At 28.3% G+C, this 10,473-nt stretch overlaps 1 long non-coding RNA gene across 1 annotated transcript; it reads left to right on the top strand.

Annotated features, from left to right (window-relative positions):
* The first annotated feature begins 4,831 nt into the window (after positions 1-4,831).
* On the top strand, positions 4,832-6,664 carry LOC136043384 (uncharacterized). Its single transcript, XR_010621600.1, has 2 exons — positions 4,832-5,440; positions 6,289-6,664. It is a non-coding gene; the product is annotated as an uncharacterized LOC136043384 (long non-coding RNA).
* The last annotated feature ends 3,809 nt before the right edge of the window (positions 6,665-10,473 follow it).

Here is a 10,473-nt window from a genome sequence, read left to right as displayed (position 1 = left end):
TTTCAACTACGTTGGACAAAATCATATCTTAAAATTTTGATTGGTTGTGTTTGATTAAGTGGTGGGCTTGGAAGGGGGGTTAGTTGCTCTCCAATCACTTTCGACTATTAAAAAGGGCAAAATCACTTTCAATTTCCAATTGAATGAGCGAAGTGCCCTGGAATAAGGGAATATATGGAATATATGAATAAGAGGATAGACACAAGGTTTGCAGTTGAAAAATATTTGGTTGCCATGAAAATGACTTTTTTGTGTTTCAACCCCTTGCTCCTTAAAAGACAATTGTGATTTGTCCTCTTTCTAATGGCAAAAATATTGACAATATAGTGGGTGTACTGGCGTTATAAAATCATATTGATTGTTCCCACACGCATACTTGTAAAAAGTATTGTATTTTGGAAGCCTAATTTTTTATGTTCTAATATACTAATGTATTTTTTTTCTGTTAAAGCAAATTGAAAGAGAATCATCTTATGAGAATTCAGGCTGGTGACCCCATAGCTCGTTACTTTGGATTAAAGAGAGGCCAATTAAGTTAGTTTCGCTGGAATTCTTTATTGGATTGATTGAATTTTACCTTTTCTGTTTTACTTCAGTCGTATTTGTCGTTAAATAATTTTTGCTGCTACTGAATGCAGATTACTGTTACTAATAGCTCATTGCAGAACAAAATCGCCTAAGCTCAACATACCTGTGCTAGCCTCTCATCAAACCAATCTTATTCAATCTACTCTTTGTTTCCTTCCATGACATTAACACTTCCTTCTAATCTTTTCTTATAGTTTATTTTCTATCTACGCTTTGCGGTTCATCCCAGATAATTACGTGTTCTTATTTGTTTGTTTTTTATTCGATAAAGTCAAGTTAAATTAAGCTAACTTTTCAGCTACTAATGGTAAATAATAGGTATCCATTGTGTTGTGAATTTGCAGTCAGAAAATGTACTTGTGAACAAGTCCAAAACCTTTTGAACTGAAACTTTGGCAATGAAAGGTTTTCTTGCAAACAACAAAATGTTGCAAAGCATATATATGCTTTGCGTCAAACACAAAACGGTCCAAGCTTTTGTCTACTTCTGCTTCAGCAAGTGAGGGCTTTTCAGTCGAGACATCTCAAAAAAGGTCAGACATCTAAATTTGAGAAAGTTCAATAAGGCCATTGAAAAATATCCTTGTATCTTCCTGAACTTCTTTTGAGGATGGTTTAAAAAAGCATTATGTGACCTTCTTGGAAGTAAGACGCAATGAACCGTTGACCTAAGACTATTGACGCGAATAAACGTATTGGGCTCTATACAACAACCAAGAAAGTTTTCATCACTTGATAGCGCATAAAATCTGTCTGCGCAGAGGCATCGCTTGTCAACTTTTCTTGGAGAAAAAATTGATCGATTTTGTGGACTATCTGATTTTGAATTCTTCTTAATAGCTTCTATTTCTAATCAATAATAAGCACAATTTACTAGTATTTCTAGTTCACTGAATCATTTTATTCGCCTTCTGAGGCCAAGTTTTTGAGAAAATCAGTAAAATTAGTGTGACCCATCCTGAGATTTTGCAACTTTTAAACGATATATCGAGGAAACTAGGTAAAAATAAGAAAACTAGACCTATTTTACCTGGGCAACGTGAAGTGTTGCGGCAACCTTTGTCCAGCTACGCCAACTAAAGTTTTGCGAGAGCAACACTTTGGTTTTGTTTCTTCGCTATCGATCAGTAATCACATGATCAAAGGCTATTCTTCAGCGTTGAAAAAAACAACAACAAAATAGTATAGAAATAAGGGACTAAATTGACTTTGCAGCCAGTTGAACTTTATCTTTTTCAATCGTAGACATCGTGACGGATGAAAACTCGAAATAATATCTTATATAATCAAGTTGGTATTATAAAGCTATCCGTAACTTTTCAGGATTAAAATACCATAAGTGACACTAATTATTACGAAACTACCTCATTATTTTACGTTATCGTTTGTACCACTTGCGTAAACACTTAACTCTGTCAGATTTAAAGAGATCGAATACAATGTGCACCAATTTGCACAAATTTCTAGCCCAAAGTGAACAGATTCTTACTTACAAGTCCCTCTCCCGTGATAGACATCAAGTTCACCGGAAACAAATAAATGTGTAAACCAACTAGCAAAATTCGCGAAAAACTCATCAGTGAAGATGACTGTAGCCCAACAGCCGATTATTACAGGTCCCCTACATGTCTTACCACTGGAACCAAATTGGTTTAAAAATCAAATACACCGGGAACAAATAATAGGTACACAAATTAGCAAAAGTGGCAAACCCCTCATTGCCGAAGATGATTATGAGCTAACAGCTGTTTCTCCACCAAAGTGAACCGATTCTTACTTATAAGTCCCTCTCCCGTGATAGGCATCAAGTTCACCGGAAACAAATAAATGGGTACACCAACTAACATAGTTGTAAACTCCTCATCGCTGAAGTTGACTCTAGCCTAAGAGCAGATTATTACTTACAATTCCCCTACATGTCTTACCACTGGAACCAAATTGGTTTTACTATCAAATACACTGGAAACAAATAATAGATACACCAAATAACCAAAGTTGATAACTCCTTATTGCCAAAGGTGATTATTACCTAACAGCCAACTGTTGCTTACAAGTCCTCTATAGGTCTCACAAATTGTATCGGCCTAGATTTCGGTTCAGTGTGTACCTGATTGCTGAAGTTGTCAACCCCATGAAACTTTCAAACGGGTATATCTCATGAAGGAATTTCTATACCAAAAAAATGGATGTCATATGCTTTGATCAGCTCATCAAGAGCTATCGATTGCCATCGAAAAAAAATTCTATCTGTCTTAGTTCAAAAGTTGATTTTTTTTGCCGTAGGCCAACTTTCTAACGTCACCACTTAGAAAGGAGCAAAGGATAAGCTCCAATTTCTTTAGCAATGAGAGAACTTTTAAAGTTTATTAGGTACATCTGATATTATTTCTCTACCACAATCCCAAGTACGAAAAACCAAATGATAAACTCAGCTGAAACCACGACCAGAAATTGGTAGAAACAATAGATGGCAGCACTTTCGGATCCGTGGGAAAATGTCACATTTTTGCTTCTGTAAATTTTTCTATTTATCACTCAAAAAAGATATATTGGCTGTGGGGCCGGGTAACTACCGCATATATTTAACACTTATAGATTTTAGTTCATCTTCAATTTGAAAGGGGTGCCTGGCTGCTGGCCTGCTAGAACGAAGCTTTCCACTCGAAAGCGGAAACATGGTTTGATGAAAAGAAAGCTTGGCTGCACGACTTCAAATACTCCTCTCTGATATCTATCTATATATATAAAAATAAGTTGTCTGTCCGTTACGCTAGATTATATCTTCTATATATATAAAAGAAAACAAACTAGAATGTAAAAACTGGAAATTGCATAAATATTTCGAAATATTTTGACAATAGATAAAAGTAATTCGAAAAAGAAAAATGGTAAAAAACTAAAAAAAAACTAAGAGAAAAAACTAAAAAAAAAAATTAAAAATTAAAAAAATTAAAAAAAGAAAAAACCTAAAAAGAAAAAACGTAAAAAAATAAAAAAGATAAAAAACTAAAAAAAAACTAAAAAAGCTAAAAACTAAAAAAAGAAAAAACTAAAAAAAAAACTGGGAATTGCACAAATATTTCAATAACCTAAAAAGAAAAAACGTAAAAAAATAAAAAAGATAAAAAACTAAAAAAAAACTAAAAAAGCTAAAAGCTAAAAAAAGAAAAAACTAAAAAAAAAACTGGGAATTGCACAAATATTTCAATATATTTTGACAATAGATTAAAGTAATTCGAAAACCTTAAAACAGATACCCCAAATTTGAGGTTTAATTTAAATTGTTGGAGCGTTAGCATGCTTGGCACGTAAAGATTTTTCCAAGTGTCAATGTTAGAATGAACATTGAGAAATTGAAGAAAACAAATCAATAAAAAGAAGAAACTAAAAAAAGAAAAAACTAAAAAAGAAAAAAAACTAAAGAAGAAACTGTATCTATATATATAAAAATCTATCTTCTATATATATAAAAATAAGTTGTCTGTCCGTTACGCCAGATTATATCTTAAATATATATAAAAATGAAACTAAACTGAAAAGCAAACTGAAACTAAAAATGTAGAAACTGGTAATTGCATAAATATTTCTATATATTTTGACAATAGATTAAAGTAATTCGAAAACCTTATAACAGATATTTATAATTTTGAGTTTTATTATAAATTGTCGAGTGTTTGCATGCTTGGTACGTAAAATTTTTTTCTAACATCAATGTTAGAATGAACACTGAAAAATTGAAAAACATTGAAAAAGGTAGAATGTTGCCAAAAAACAAAACCAGGCTTGCGGTTCAAAGAGAAATGGCCAGATTAAGAATGTGCAATTTACGTCAACGAAGGCGTGTCGAGGAACTACCAGAGCAACGCGAAACCAGACTTGCTTCTAAAGCTAAAAAACTAAAAAAAACTAAAAAAAGGTAAAAAACTAAAAACTAAAAAAAACTGAAAAAACTAAAAAAAGGCAAAAACTAAAAAAAAACTAAAAACTAATAAAAAAACTAAAAAAGCTAAAAAACTAAAAAAACTAAAAAAACTAAAAAAAGGTAAAAAACAAAAAAAAAACTAAAAACTAAAAAAGAAAAAACTAAAAAAAAGGAAAAAAATGAAAAATAAGAGAAAAAGAAAACTAAAAAAATATTAATAAATATAAAAAATATATCTATCTATATAAAAATAAGTTGTCTGTCTGTCTGTCTGTGGATGGATCAGGTGACGTCACCTGAAAAAACTGGGTCAGGTGACGTCAAAACTGAAAAAACTAAAAAAAGGCAAAAACTACAAAAAAAACTAAAAACTAATAAAAAAAATAAAAAAGCTAAAAAACTAAAAAAACTAAAAAAGGCAAAAACTACAAAAAAAACTAAAAACTAATAAAAAAGCTAAAAAACTAAAAAAAGGCAAAAACTACAAAAAAAACTAAAAACTAATAAAAAAAAATAAAAAAGCTAAAAAACTAAAAAAACTAAAAAAACTAAAAAAAGGTAAAAAACTAAAAAAACTAAAAACTAAAAAAAACTAAAAAAAAAGGAAAAAACTGAAAAATAAGCTAAAATAAAGGTAAAAACCAATAAAAAACTAAAAAAAAAACTGAAAAAACTAAAAAAAGGCAAAAACTACAAAAAAAACTAAAAACTAATAAAAAAAGTAAAAAAGCTAAAAAACTAAAAAAACTAAAAAAACTAAAAAAAGGTAAAAAACTAAAAAAAATAAAAAATAAAAAAAAAATAAAAAAAGGAAAAAACTGAAAAATAAGCTAAAATAAAGGTAAAAACCAATAAAAAACTAAAAAGAAAAAAAGGAAAAAACTAAAAAAAATTTTCATCTAAAAAACTGAAAAATAAGCTAAAATAAAGGTAAAAACTAATAAAAAACTAAAAAAAAAACTGAAAAAACTAAAAAAAGGCAAAAACTACAAAAAAAAACTAAAAACTAATAAAAAAAAAAAAAAAGCTAAAAAACTAAAAAAACTAAAAAAACTAAAAAAAGGTAAAAAACTAAAAAAAATAAAAAATAAAAAAAAACTAAATAAGGTAAAAACTAAAAGAACTAAAAAAGAAAAAAATAAATGACGAAACTCAAAGAGAAAGCGACCAGGACAAAAGGAATGTTCGATTAGGTCTGTCTGTGGATGGATCAGGTGACGTCACCTGAAAAAACTGGATCAGGTGACGTCAAAACTGAAAAAACTAAAAAAAGGCAAAAACTACAAAAAAAACTAAAAACTAATAAAAAAAATAAAAAAGCTAAAAAACTAAAAAAACTAAAAAAAAGGCAAAAACTACAAAAAAACTAAAAACTAATAAAAAAGCTAAAAAACTAAAAAAAATAAAAAAAGGCAAAAACTGCAAAAAAAACTAAAAACTAATAAAAAAAATAAAAAAGCTAAAAAACTAAAAAAACTAAAAAAACTAAAAAAGGTAAAAAAATAAAAAAACTAAAAACTAAAAAAAACTAAAAAAAAGGAAAAAACTGAAAAATAAGCTAAAATAAAGGTAAAAACCAATAAAAAACTAAAAAAAAAAACTGAAAAAACTAAAAAAAGGCAAAAACTACAAAAAAAAAACGAAAAACTAATAAAAAAAGTAAAAAAGCTAAAAAACTAAAAAAACTAAAAAACTAAAAAAAGGTAAAAAACTAAAAAAAATAAAAAATAAAAAAAAACTAAAAAAAGGTAAAAACTGAAAAATAAGCTAAAATAAAGGTAAAAACCAATAAAAAACTAAAAAGAAAAAAAGGAAAAAACTAAAAAAAATTTTCATCTAAAAAACTAAAAAAAACTAAAAAAGGTAAAAACTAAAAGAACTAAAAAAGAAAAAAATAAATGACGAAACTCAAAGAGAAAGCGACCAGGACAAAAGGAATGTTCGATTAGCAATCAACAAAGCACCGGGACACAGGGAGTATAAATGACGACCAGGACATAAGTAAAAAAAAAACTATCTATATATATAAAAATAAGTTGTCTGTGGATCTGTGGATCGTGGATCAGGTGACGTCACCTGAAAAAACTGGATCAGGTGACGTCAAAACTGAAAAAACTAAAAAAAGGCAAAAACTACAAAAAAAAAAACTAAAAACTAATAAAAAAAATAAAAAAGCTAAAAAACTAAAAAAACTAAAAGGCAAAAACTACAAAAAAAACTAAAAACTAATAAAAAAGCTAAAAAACTAAAAAACTAAAAAAAAGGCAAAAACTACAAAAAAAAACCAAAAACTAATAAAAAAAATAAAAAAGCTAAAGAACTAAAAAAACTAAAAAAACTAAAAAAAGGTAAAAAACTAAAAAAACTAAAAACTAAAAAAAAATAAAAAAAGGAAAAAACTGAAAAATAAGCTAAAATAAAGGTAAAAAACCAATAAAAAACTAAAAAAAAAACTGAAAAAACTAAAAAAAGGCAAAAACTACAAAAAAACTAAAAACTAATAAAAAAAGTAAAAAAGCTAAAAAACTAAAAAAACTTAAAAAACTAAAAAAACTAAAAAAAGGTAAAAAACTAAAAAAAATAAAAAATAAAAAAAAAAATAAAAAAAAAAGGAAAAAACTGAAAAATAAGCTAACATAAAGGTAAAAACCAATAAAAAACTAAAAAGAAAAAAAGGAAAAAACTAAAAAAAAATTTCATCTAAAAACTAAAAAAAACTAAAAAAGGTAAAAACTAAAAGAACTAAAAAAGAAAAAAATAAATGACGACACTCAAAGAGAAAGCGACCAGGACAAAAGGAATGTTCGATTAGCAATCAACAAAGCACCGGGACACAGGGAGTAAATGACGACCGGGACAAAAAAACTAAAAAGAAAAAAAAACTAAAAACTAATAAAAAAACTAAAAATTCTAAAAATCTAAATAAGCTAAAAAAGAAAAAAAAAGGAAAAAAATAAAGGAGAAAAACAAAACTAAAAAACGAATGTATATACAGACCGGGACACCGGGATACAAATGACGACCGGACACAGGGAATATAAATGACGACCGGGACACAGGGACACAACTACAACGGGGACACCGGGGGAAACAGGGGGATGTAAATGACGACCGGGACACCGGGACAGGGAATGGTCGATTAGCAATCACCATCAACAAAGCTCAAGGGCAATCATTAGAATCATGAGGTATAGATCTGAATACAGATTGTTTTCCCATGGACCATTATATGTTGCATGTTCAAGAGTCGGTAAACCTGACAATCTATTTATATGCAAAGACAATGGGAAAGCAAAGAATGTTGTATATTCGCAAGTTTTACGTAGTTAAAACCATATATATATATAGTATACTAGCTGTTGGGGTGGCGCTTCGCGCCACCCCAACACCTAGTTGGTGGGGGCGCTTCGCGCCCCCCCCAAGCCCCCCCGCGCGCGTAAGTCGTTACGCGCCATAATAGTTACGCGCCATTGTAGTTGTGTCCCTATGTCCCACCTGTGAATATAGATATATATATATAGATATGGTTTTAACTACGTAAAACTTGCGAATATACAACATTCTTTGCTGTCCCATTGTCTTTGCATATAAATAGATTGTCAGGTTATCCCCCTGTTTCCCCCGGTGTCCCCGTTGTAGTTGTGTCCCTGTGTCCCGGTCGTCATTTATATTCCCTGTGTCCCGGGTCCCGGTCATCATTTGTATCCCGGTGTCCCGGTCTGTATATACATTCGTTTTTTAGTTTTGTTTTTCTCCTTTATTTTTTTCCTTTTTTTTTCTTTTTTAGCTTATTTAGATTTTTAGATTTTTTAGTTTTTTTTATTAGTTTTTAGTTTTTATTTCTTTTTAGTTTTTTTGTCCCGGTCGTCATTTATATCCCCCTGTTTCCCCCGGTGTCCCCGTTGTAGTTGTGTCCCTGTGTCCCGGTCGTTATTTATATTCCCTGTGTCCCGGTCGTCATTTGTATCCCGGTGTACCGGTCTGTATATACATTCGTTTTTTAGTTTTGTTTTTCTCCTTTATTTTTTTCCTTTTTTTTTCTTTTTTAGTTTATTTAGATTTTTAGATTTTTTAGTTTTTTTATTAGTTTTTAGTTTTTTTTTCTTTTTAGTTTTTTTGTAGTTTTTACCTTCTTTTTAGTTTTGTTAATTTTTTTTTTTACTTGTGTCCTGGTCGTCATTTATACTCCCTGTGTCCCGGTGCTTTGTTGATTGCTAATCGAACATTCCTTTTGTCCTGGTCGCTTTCTCTTTGAGTGTCGTCATTTATTTTTTTCTTTTTAGTTCTTTTAGTTTTTACCTTTTTTAGTTTTTTTTTAGTTTTTAGTTTTTTTAGTTTTTTACCTTTTTTTAGTTTTTTTAGTTTTTTAGCTTTTTTATTTTTTTTATTAGTTTTTAGTTTTTTTGTAGTTTTTGCCTTTTTTTTTAGTTTTTTGTCCTGGTCGCTTTCTCTTTGAGTGTCGTCATTTATTAGTTTTTTTCCTTTTTTTTTTAGTTTTTTATTGGTTTTTACCTTTATTTTAGCTTATTTTTCAGTTTTTTCCTTTTTTTTAGTTTTTTTTTATTTTTTATTTTTTTTAGTTTTTTACCTTTTTTTAGTTTTTTTAGTTTTTTTAGTTTTTTAGCTTTTTTACTTTTTTTTATTAGTTTTTAGTTTTTTTTGTAGTTTTTGCCTTTTTTTAGTTTTTTCAGTTTTTTTTTTAGTTTTTTATTGGTTTTTACCTTTATAGTTTTTTTAGTTTTTTAGCTTTTTTATTTTTTTTATTAGTTTTTAGTTTTTTTTGTAGTTTTTGCCTTTTTTTAGTTTTTTCAGTTTTGACGTCACCTAATCCAGTTTTTTCAGGTGACGTCACCTGACACATCCATCCACACATCCATCCATCCATCCATCCACAGACAACTTATTTTTATATATATAGATATATATATATATATATATATATATATATATATATATATATATATATATATATATATATATATATATATATATATATATATATATATATATCTATATTCACAGGTGGGACATAGGGACACAACTACAATGGCGCGTAACTATTATGGCGCGTAACGACTTACGCGCGCGGGGGGGCTTGGGGGGGGGCGCGAAGCGCCCCCACCAACTAGGTGTTGGGGTGGCGCGAAGCGCCACCCCAACAGCTAGTATATATATAAAAATAAGTTGTCTGTGTGTGGATCTGTGGATGGATCAGGTGACGTCATGTTTGTCCGCATATGACGTCTGAATTATTTCACACTAATACAACAGAAGAAAAAAACTAAAAAAGGTAAAAACTACAAAAAAAAACTAAAAAGAAAAAAAAACTAAAAAAGCTAAAAAACTAAAAAAAACTAAAAAAAGGTAAAAATCTAATGACTAAAAAAAAAAACTGAAAAAAATAAAAAAAGGCAAAAACTACAAAAAAAAAATAAAAACTAATAAAAAAACTAAAAAAGCTAAAAAACTAAAAAAACTAAAAAAACTAAAAAAAGGTAAAAAACTAAAAAAAAACTAAAAACTAAAAAAGAAAAAAACTAAAAAAAGGAAAAAACTGAAAAATAAAAGAGAAAAAGAAAACTATAAAAATATGAATAAAAAAAACTAAAAAAATATATCTATATATATAAAAATAAGTTGTCTGTCTGTCTGTCTGTGGATGGATCAGGTGACGTCACCTGAAAAAACTGGATCAGGTGACGTCAAAACTGAAAAAAACTAAAAAAAGGCAAAAACTACAAAAAAAACTAAAAACTAATAAAAAAAATAAAAAAGCTAAAAAACTAAAAAAACTAAAAAAAGGCAAAAACTACAAAAAAACTAAAAACTAATAAAAAACTAAAAAACTAAAAAAAATAAAAAAAGGCAAAAACTGCAAAAAAAACTAAAAACTAATAAAAAAAATAAAAAAGCTAAAAAACTAAAAAACTAAAAAAACTAAAAAAGGTAAAAAACTAAAAAAA

The sequence above is a fragment of the Artemia franciscana genome, unplaced genomic scaffold (assembly GCF_032884065.1).
Source record: "Artemia franciscana unplaced genomic scaffold, ASM3288406v1 Scaffold_5283, whole genome shotgun sequence".
In the NCBI taxonomy this organism is placed as follows: Eukaryota; Metazoa; Arthropoda; class Branchiopoda; order Anostraca; family Artemiidae; genus Artemia; species Artemia franciscana.
Note: the sequence above shows the minus strand (reverse complement) of the source record. Positions and strands in the feature narration are given on the sequence as shown.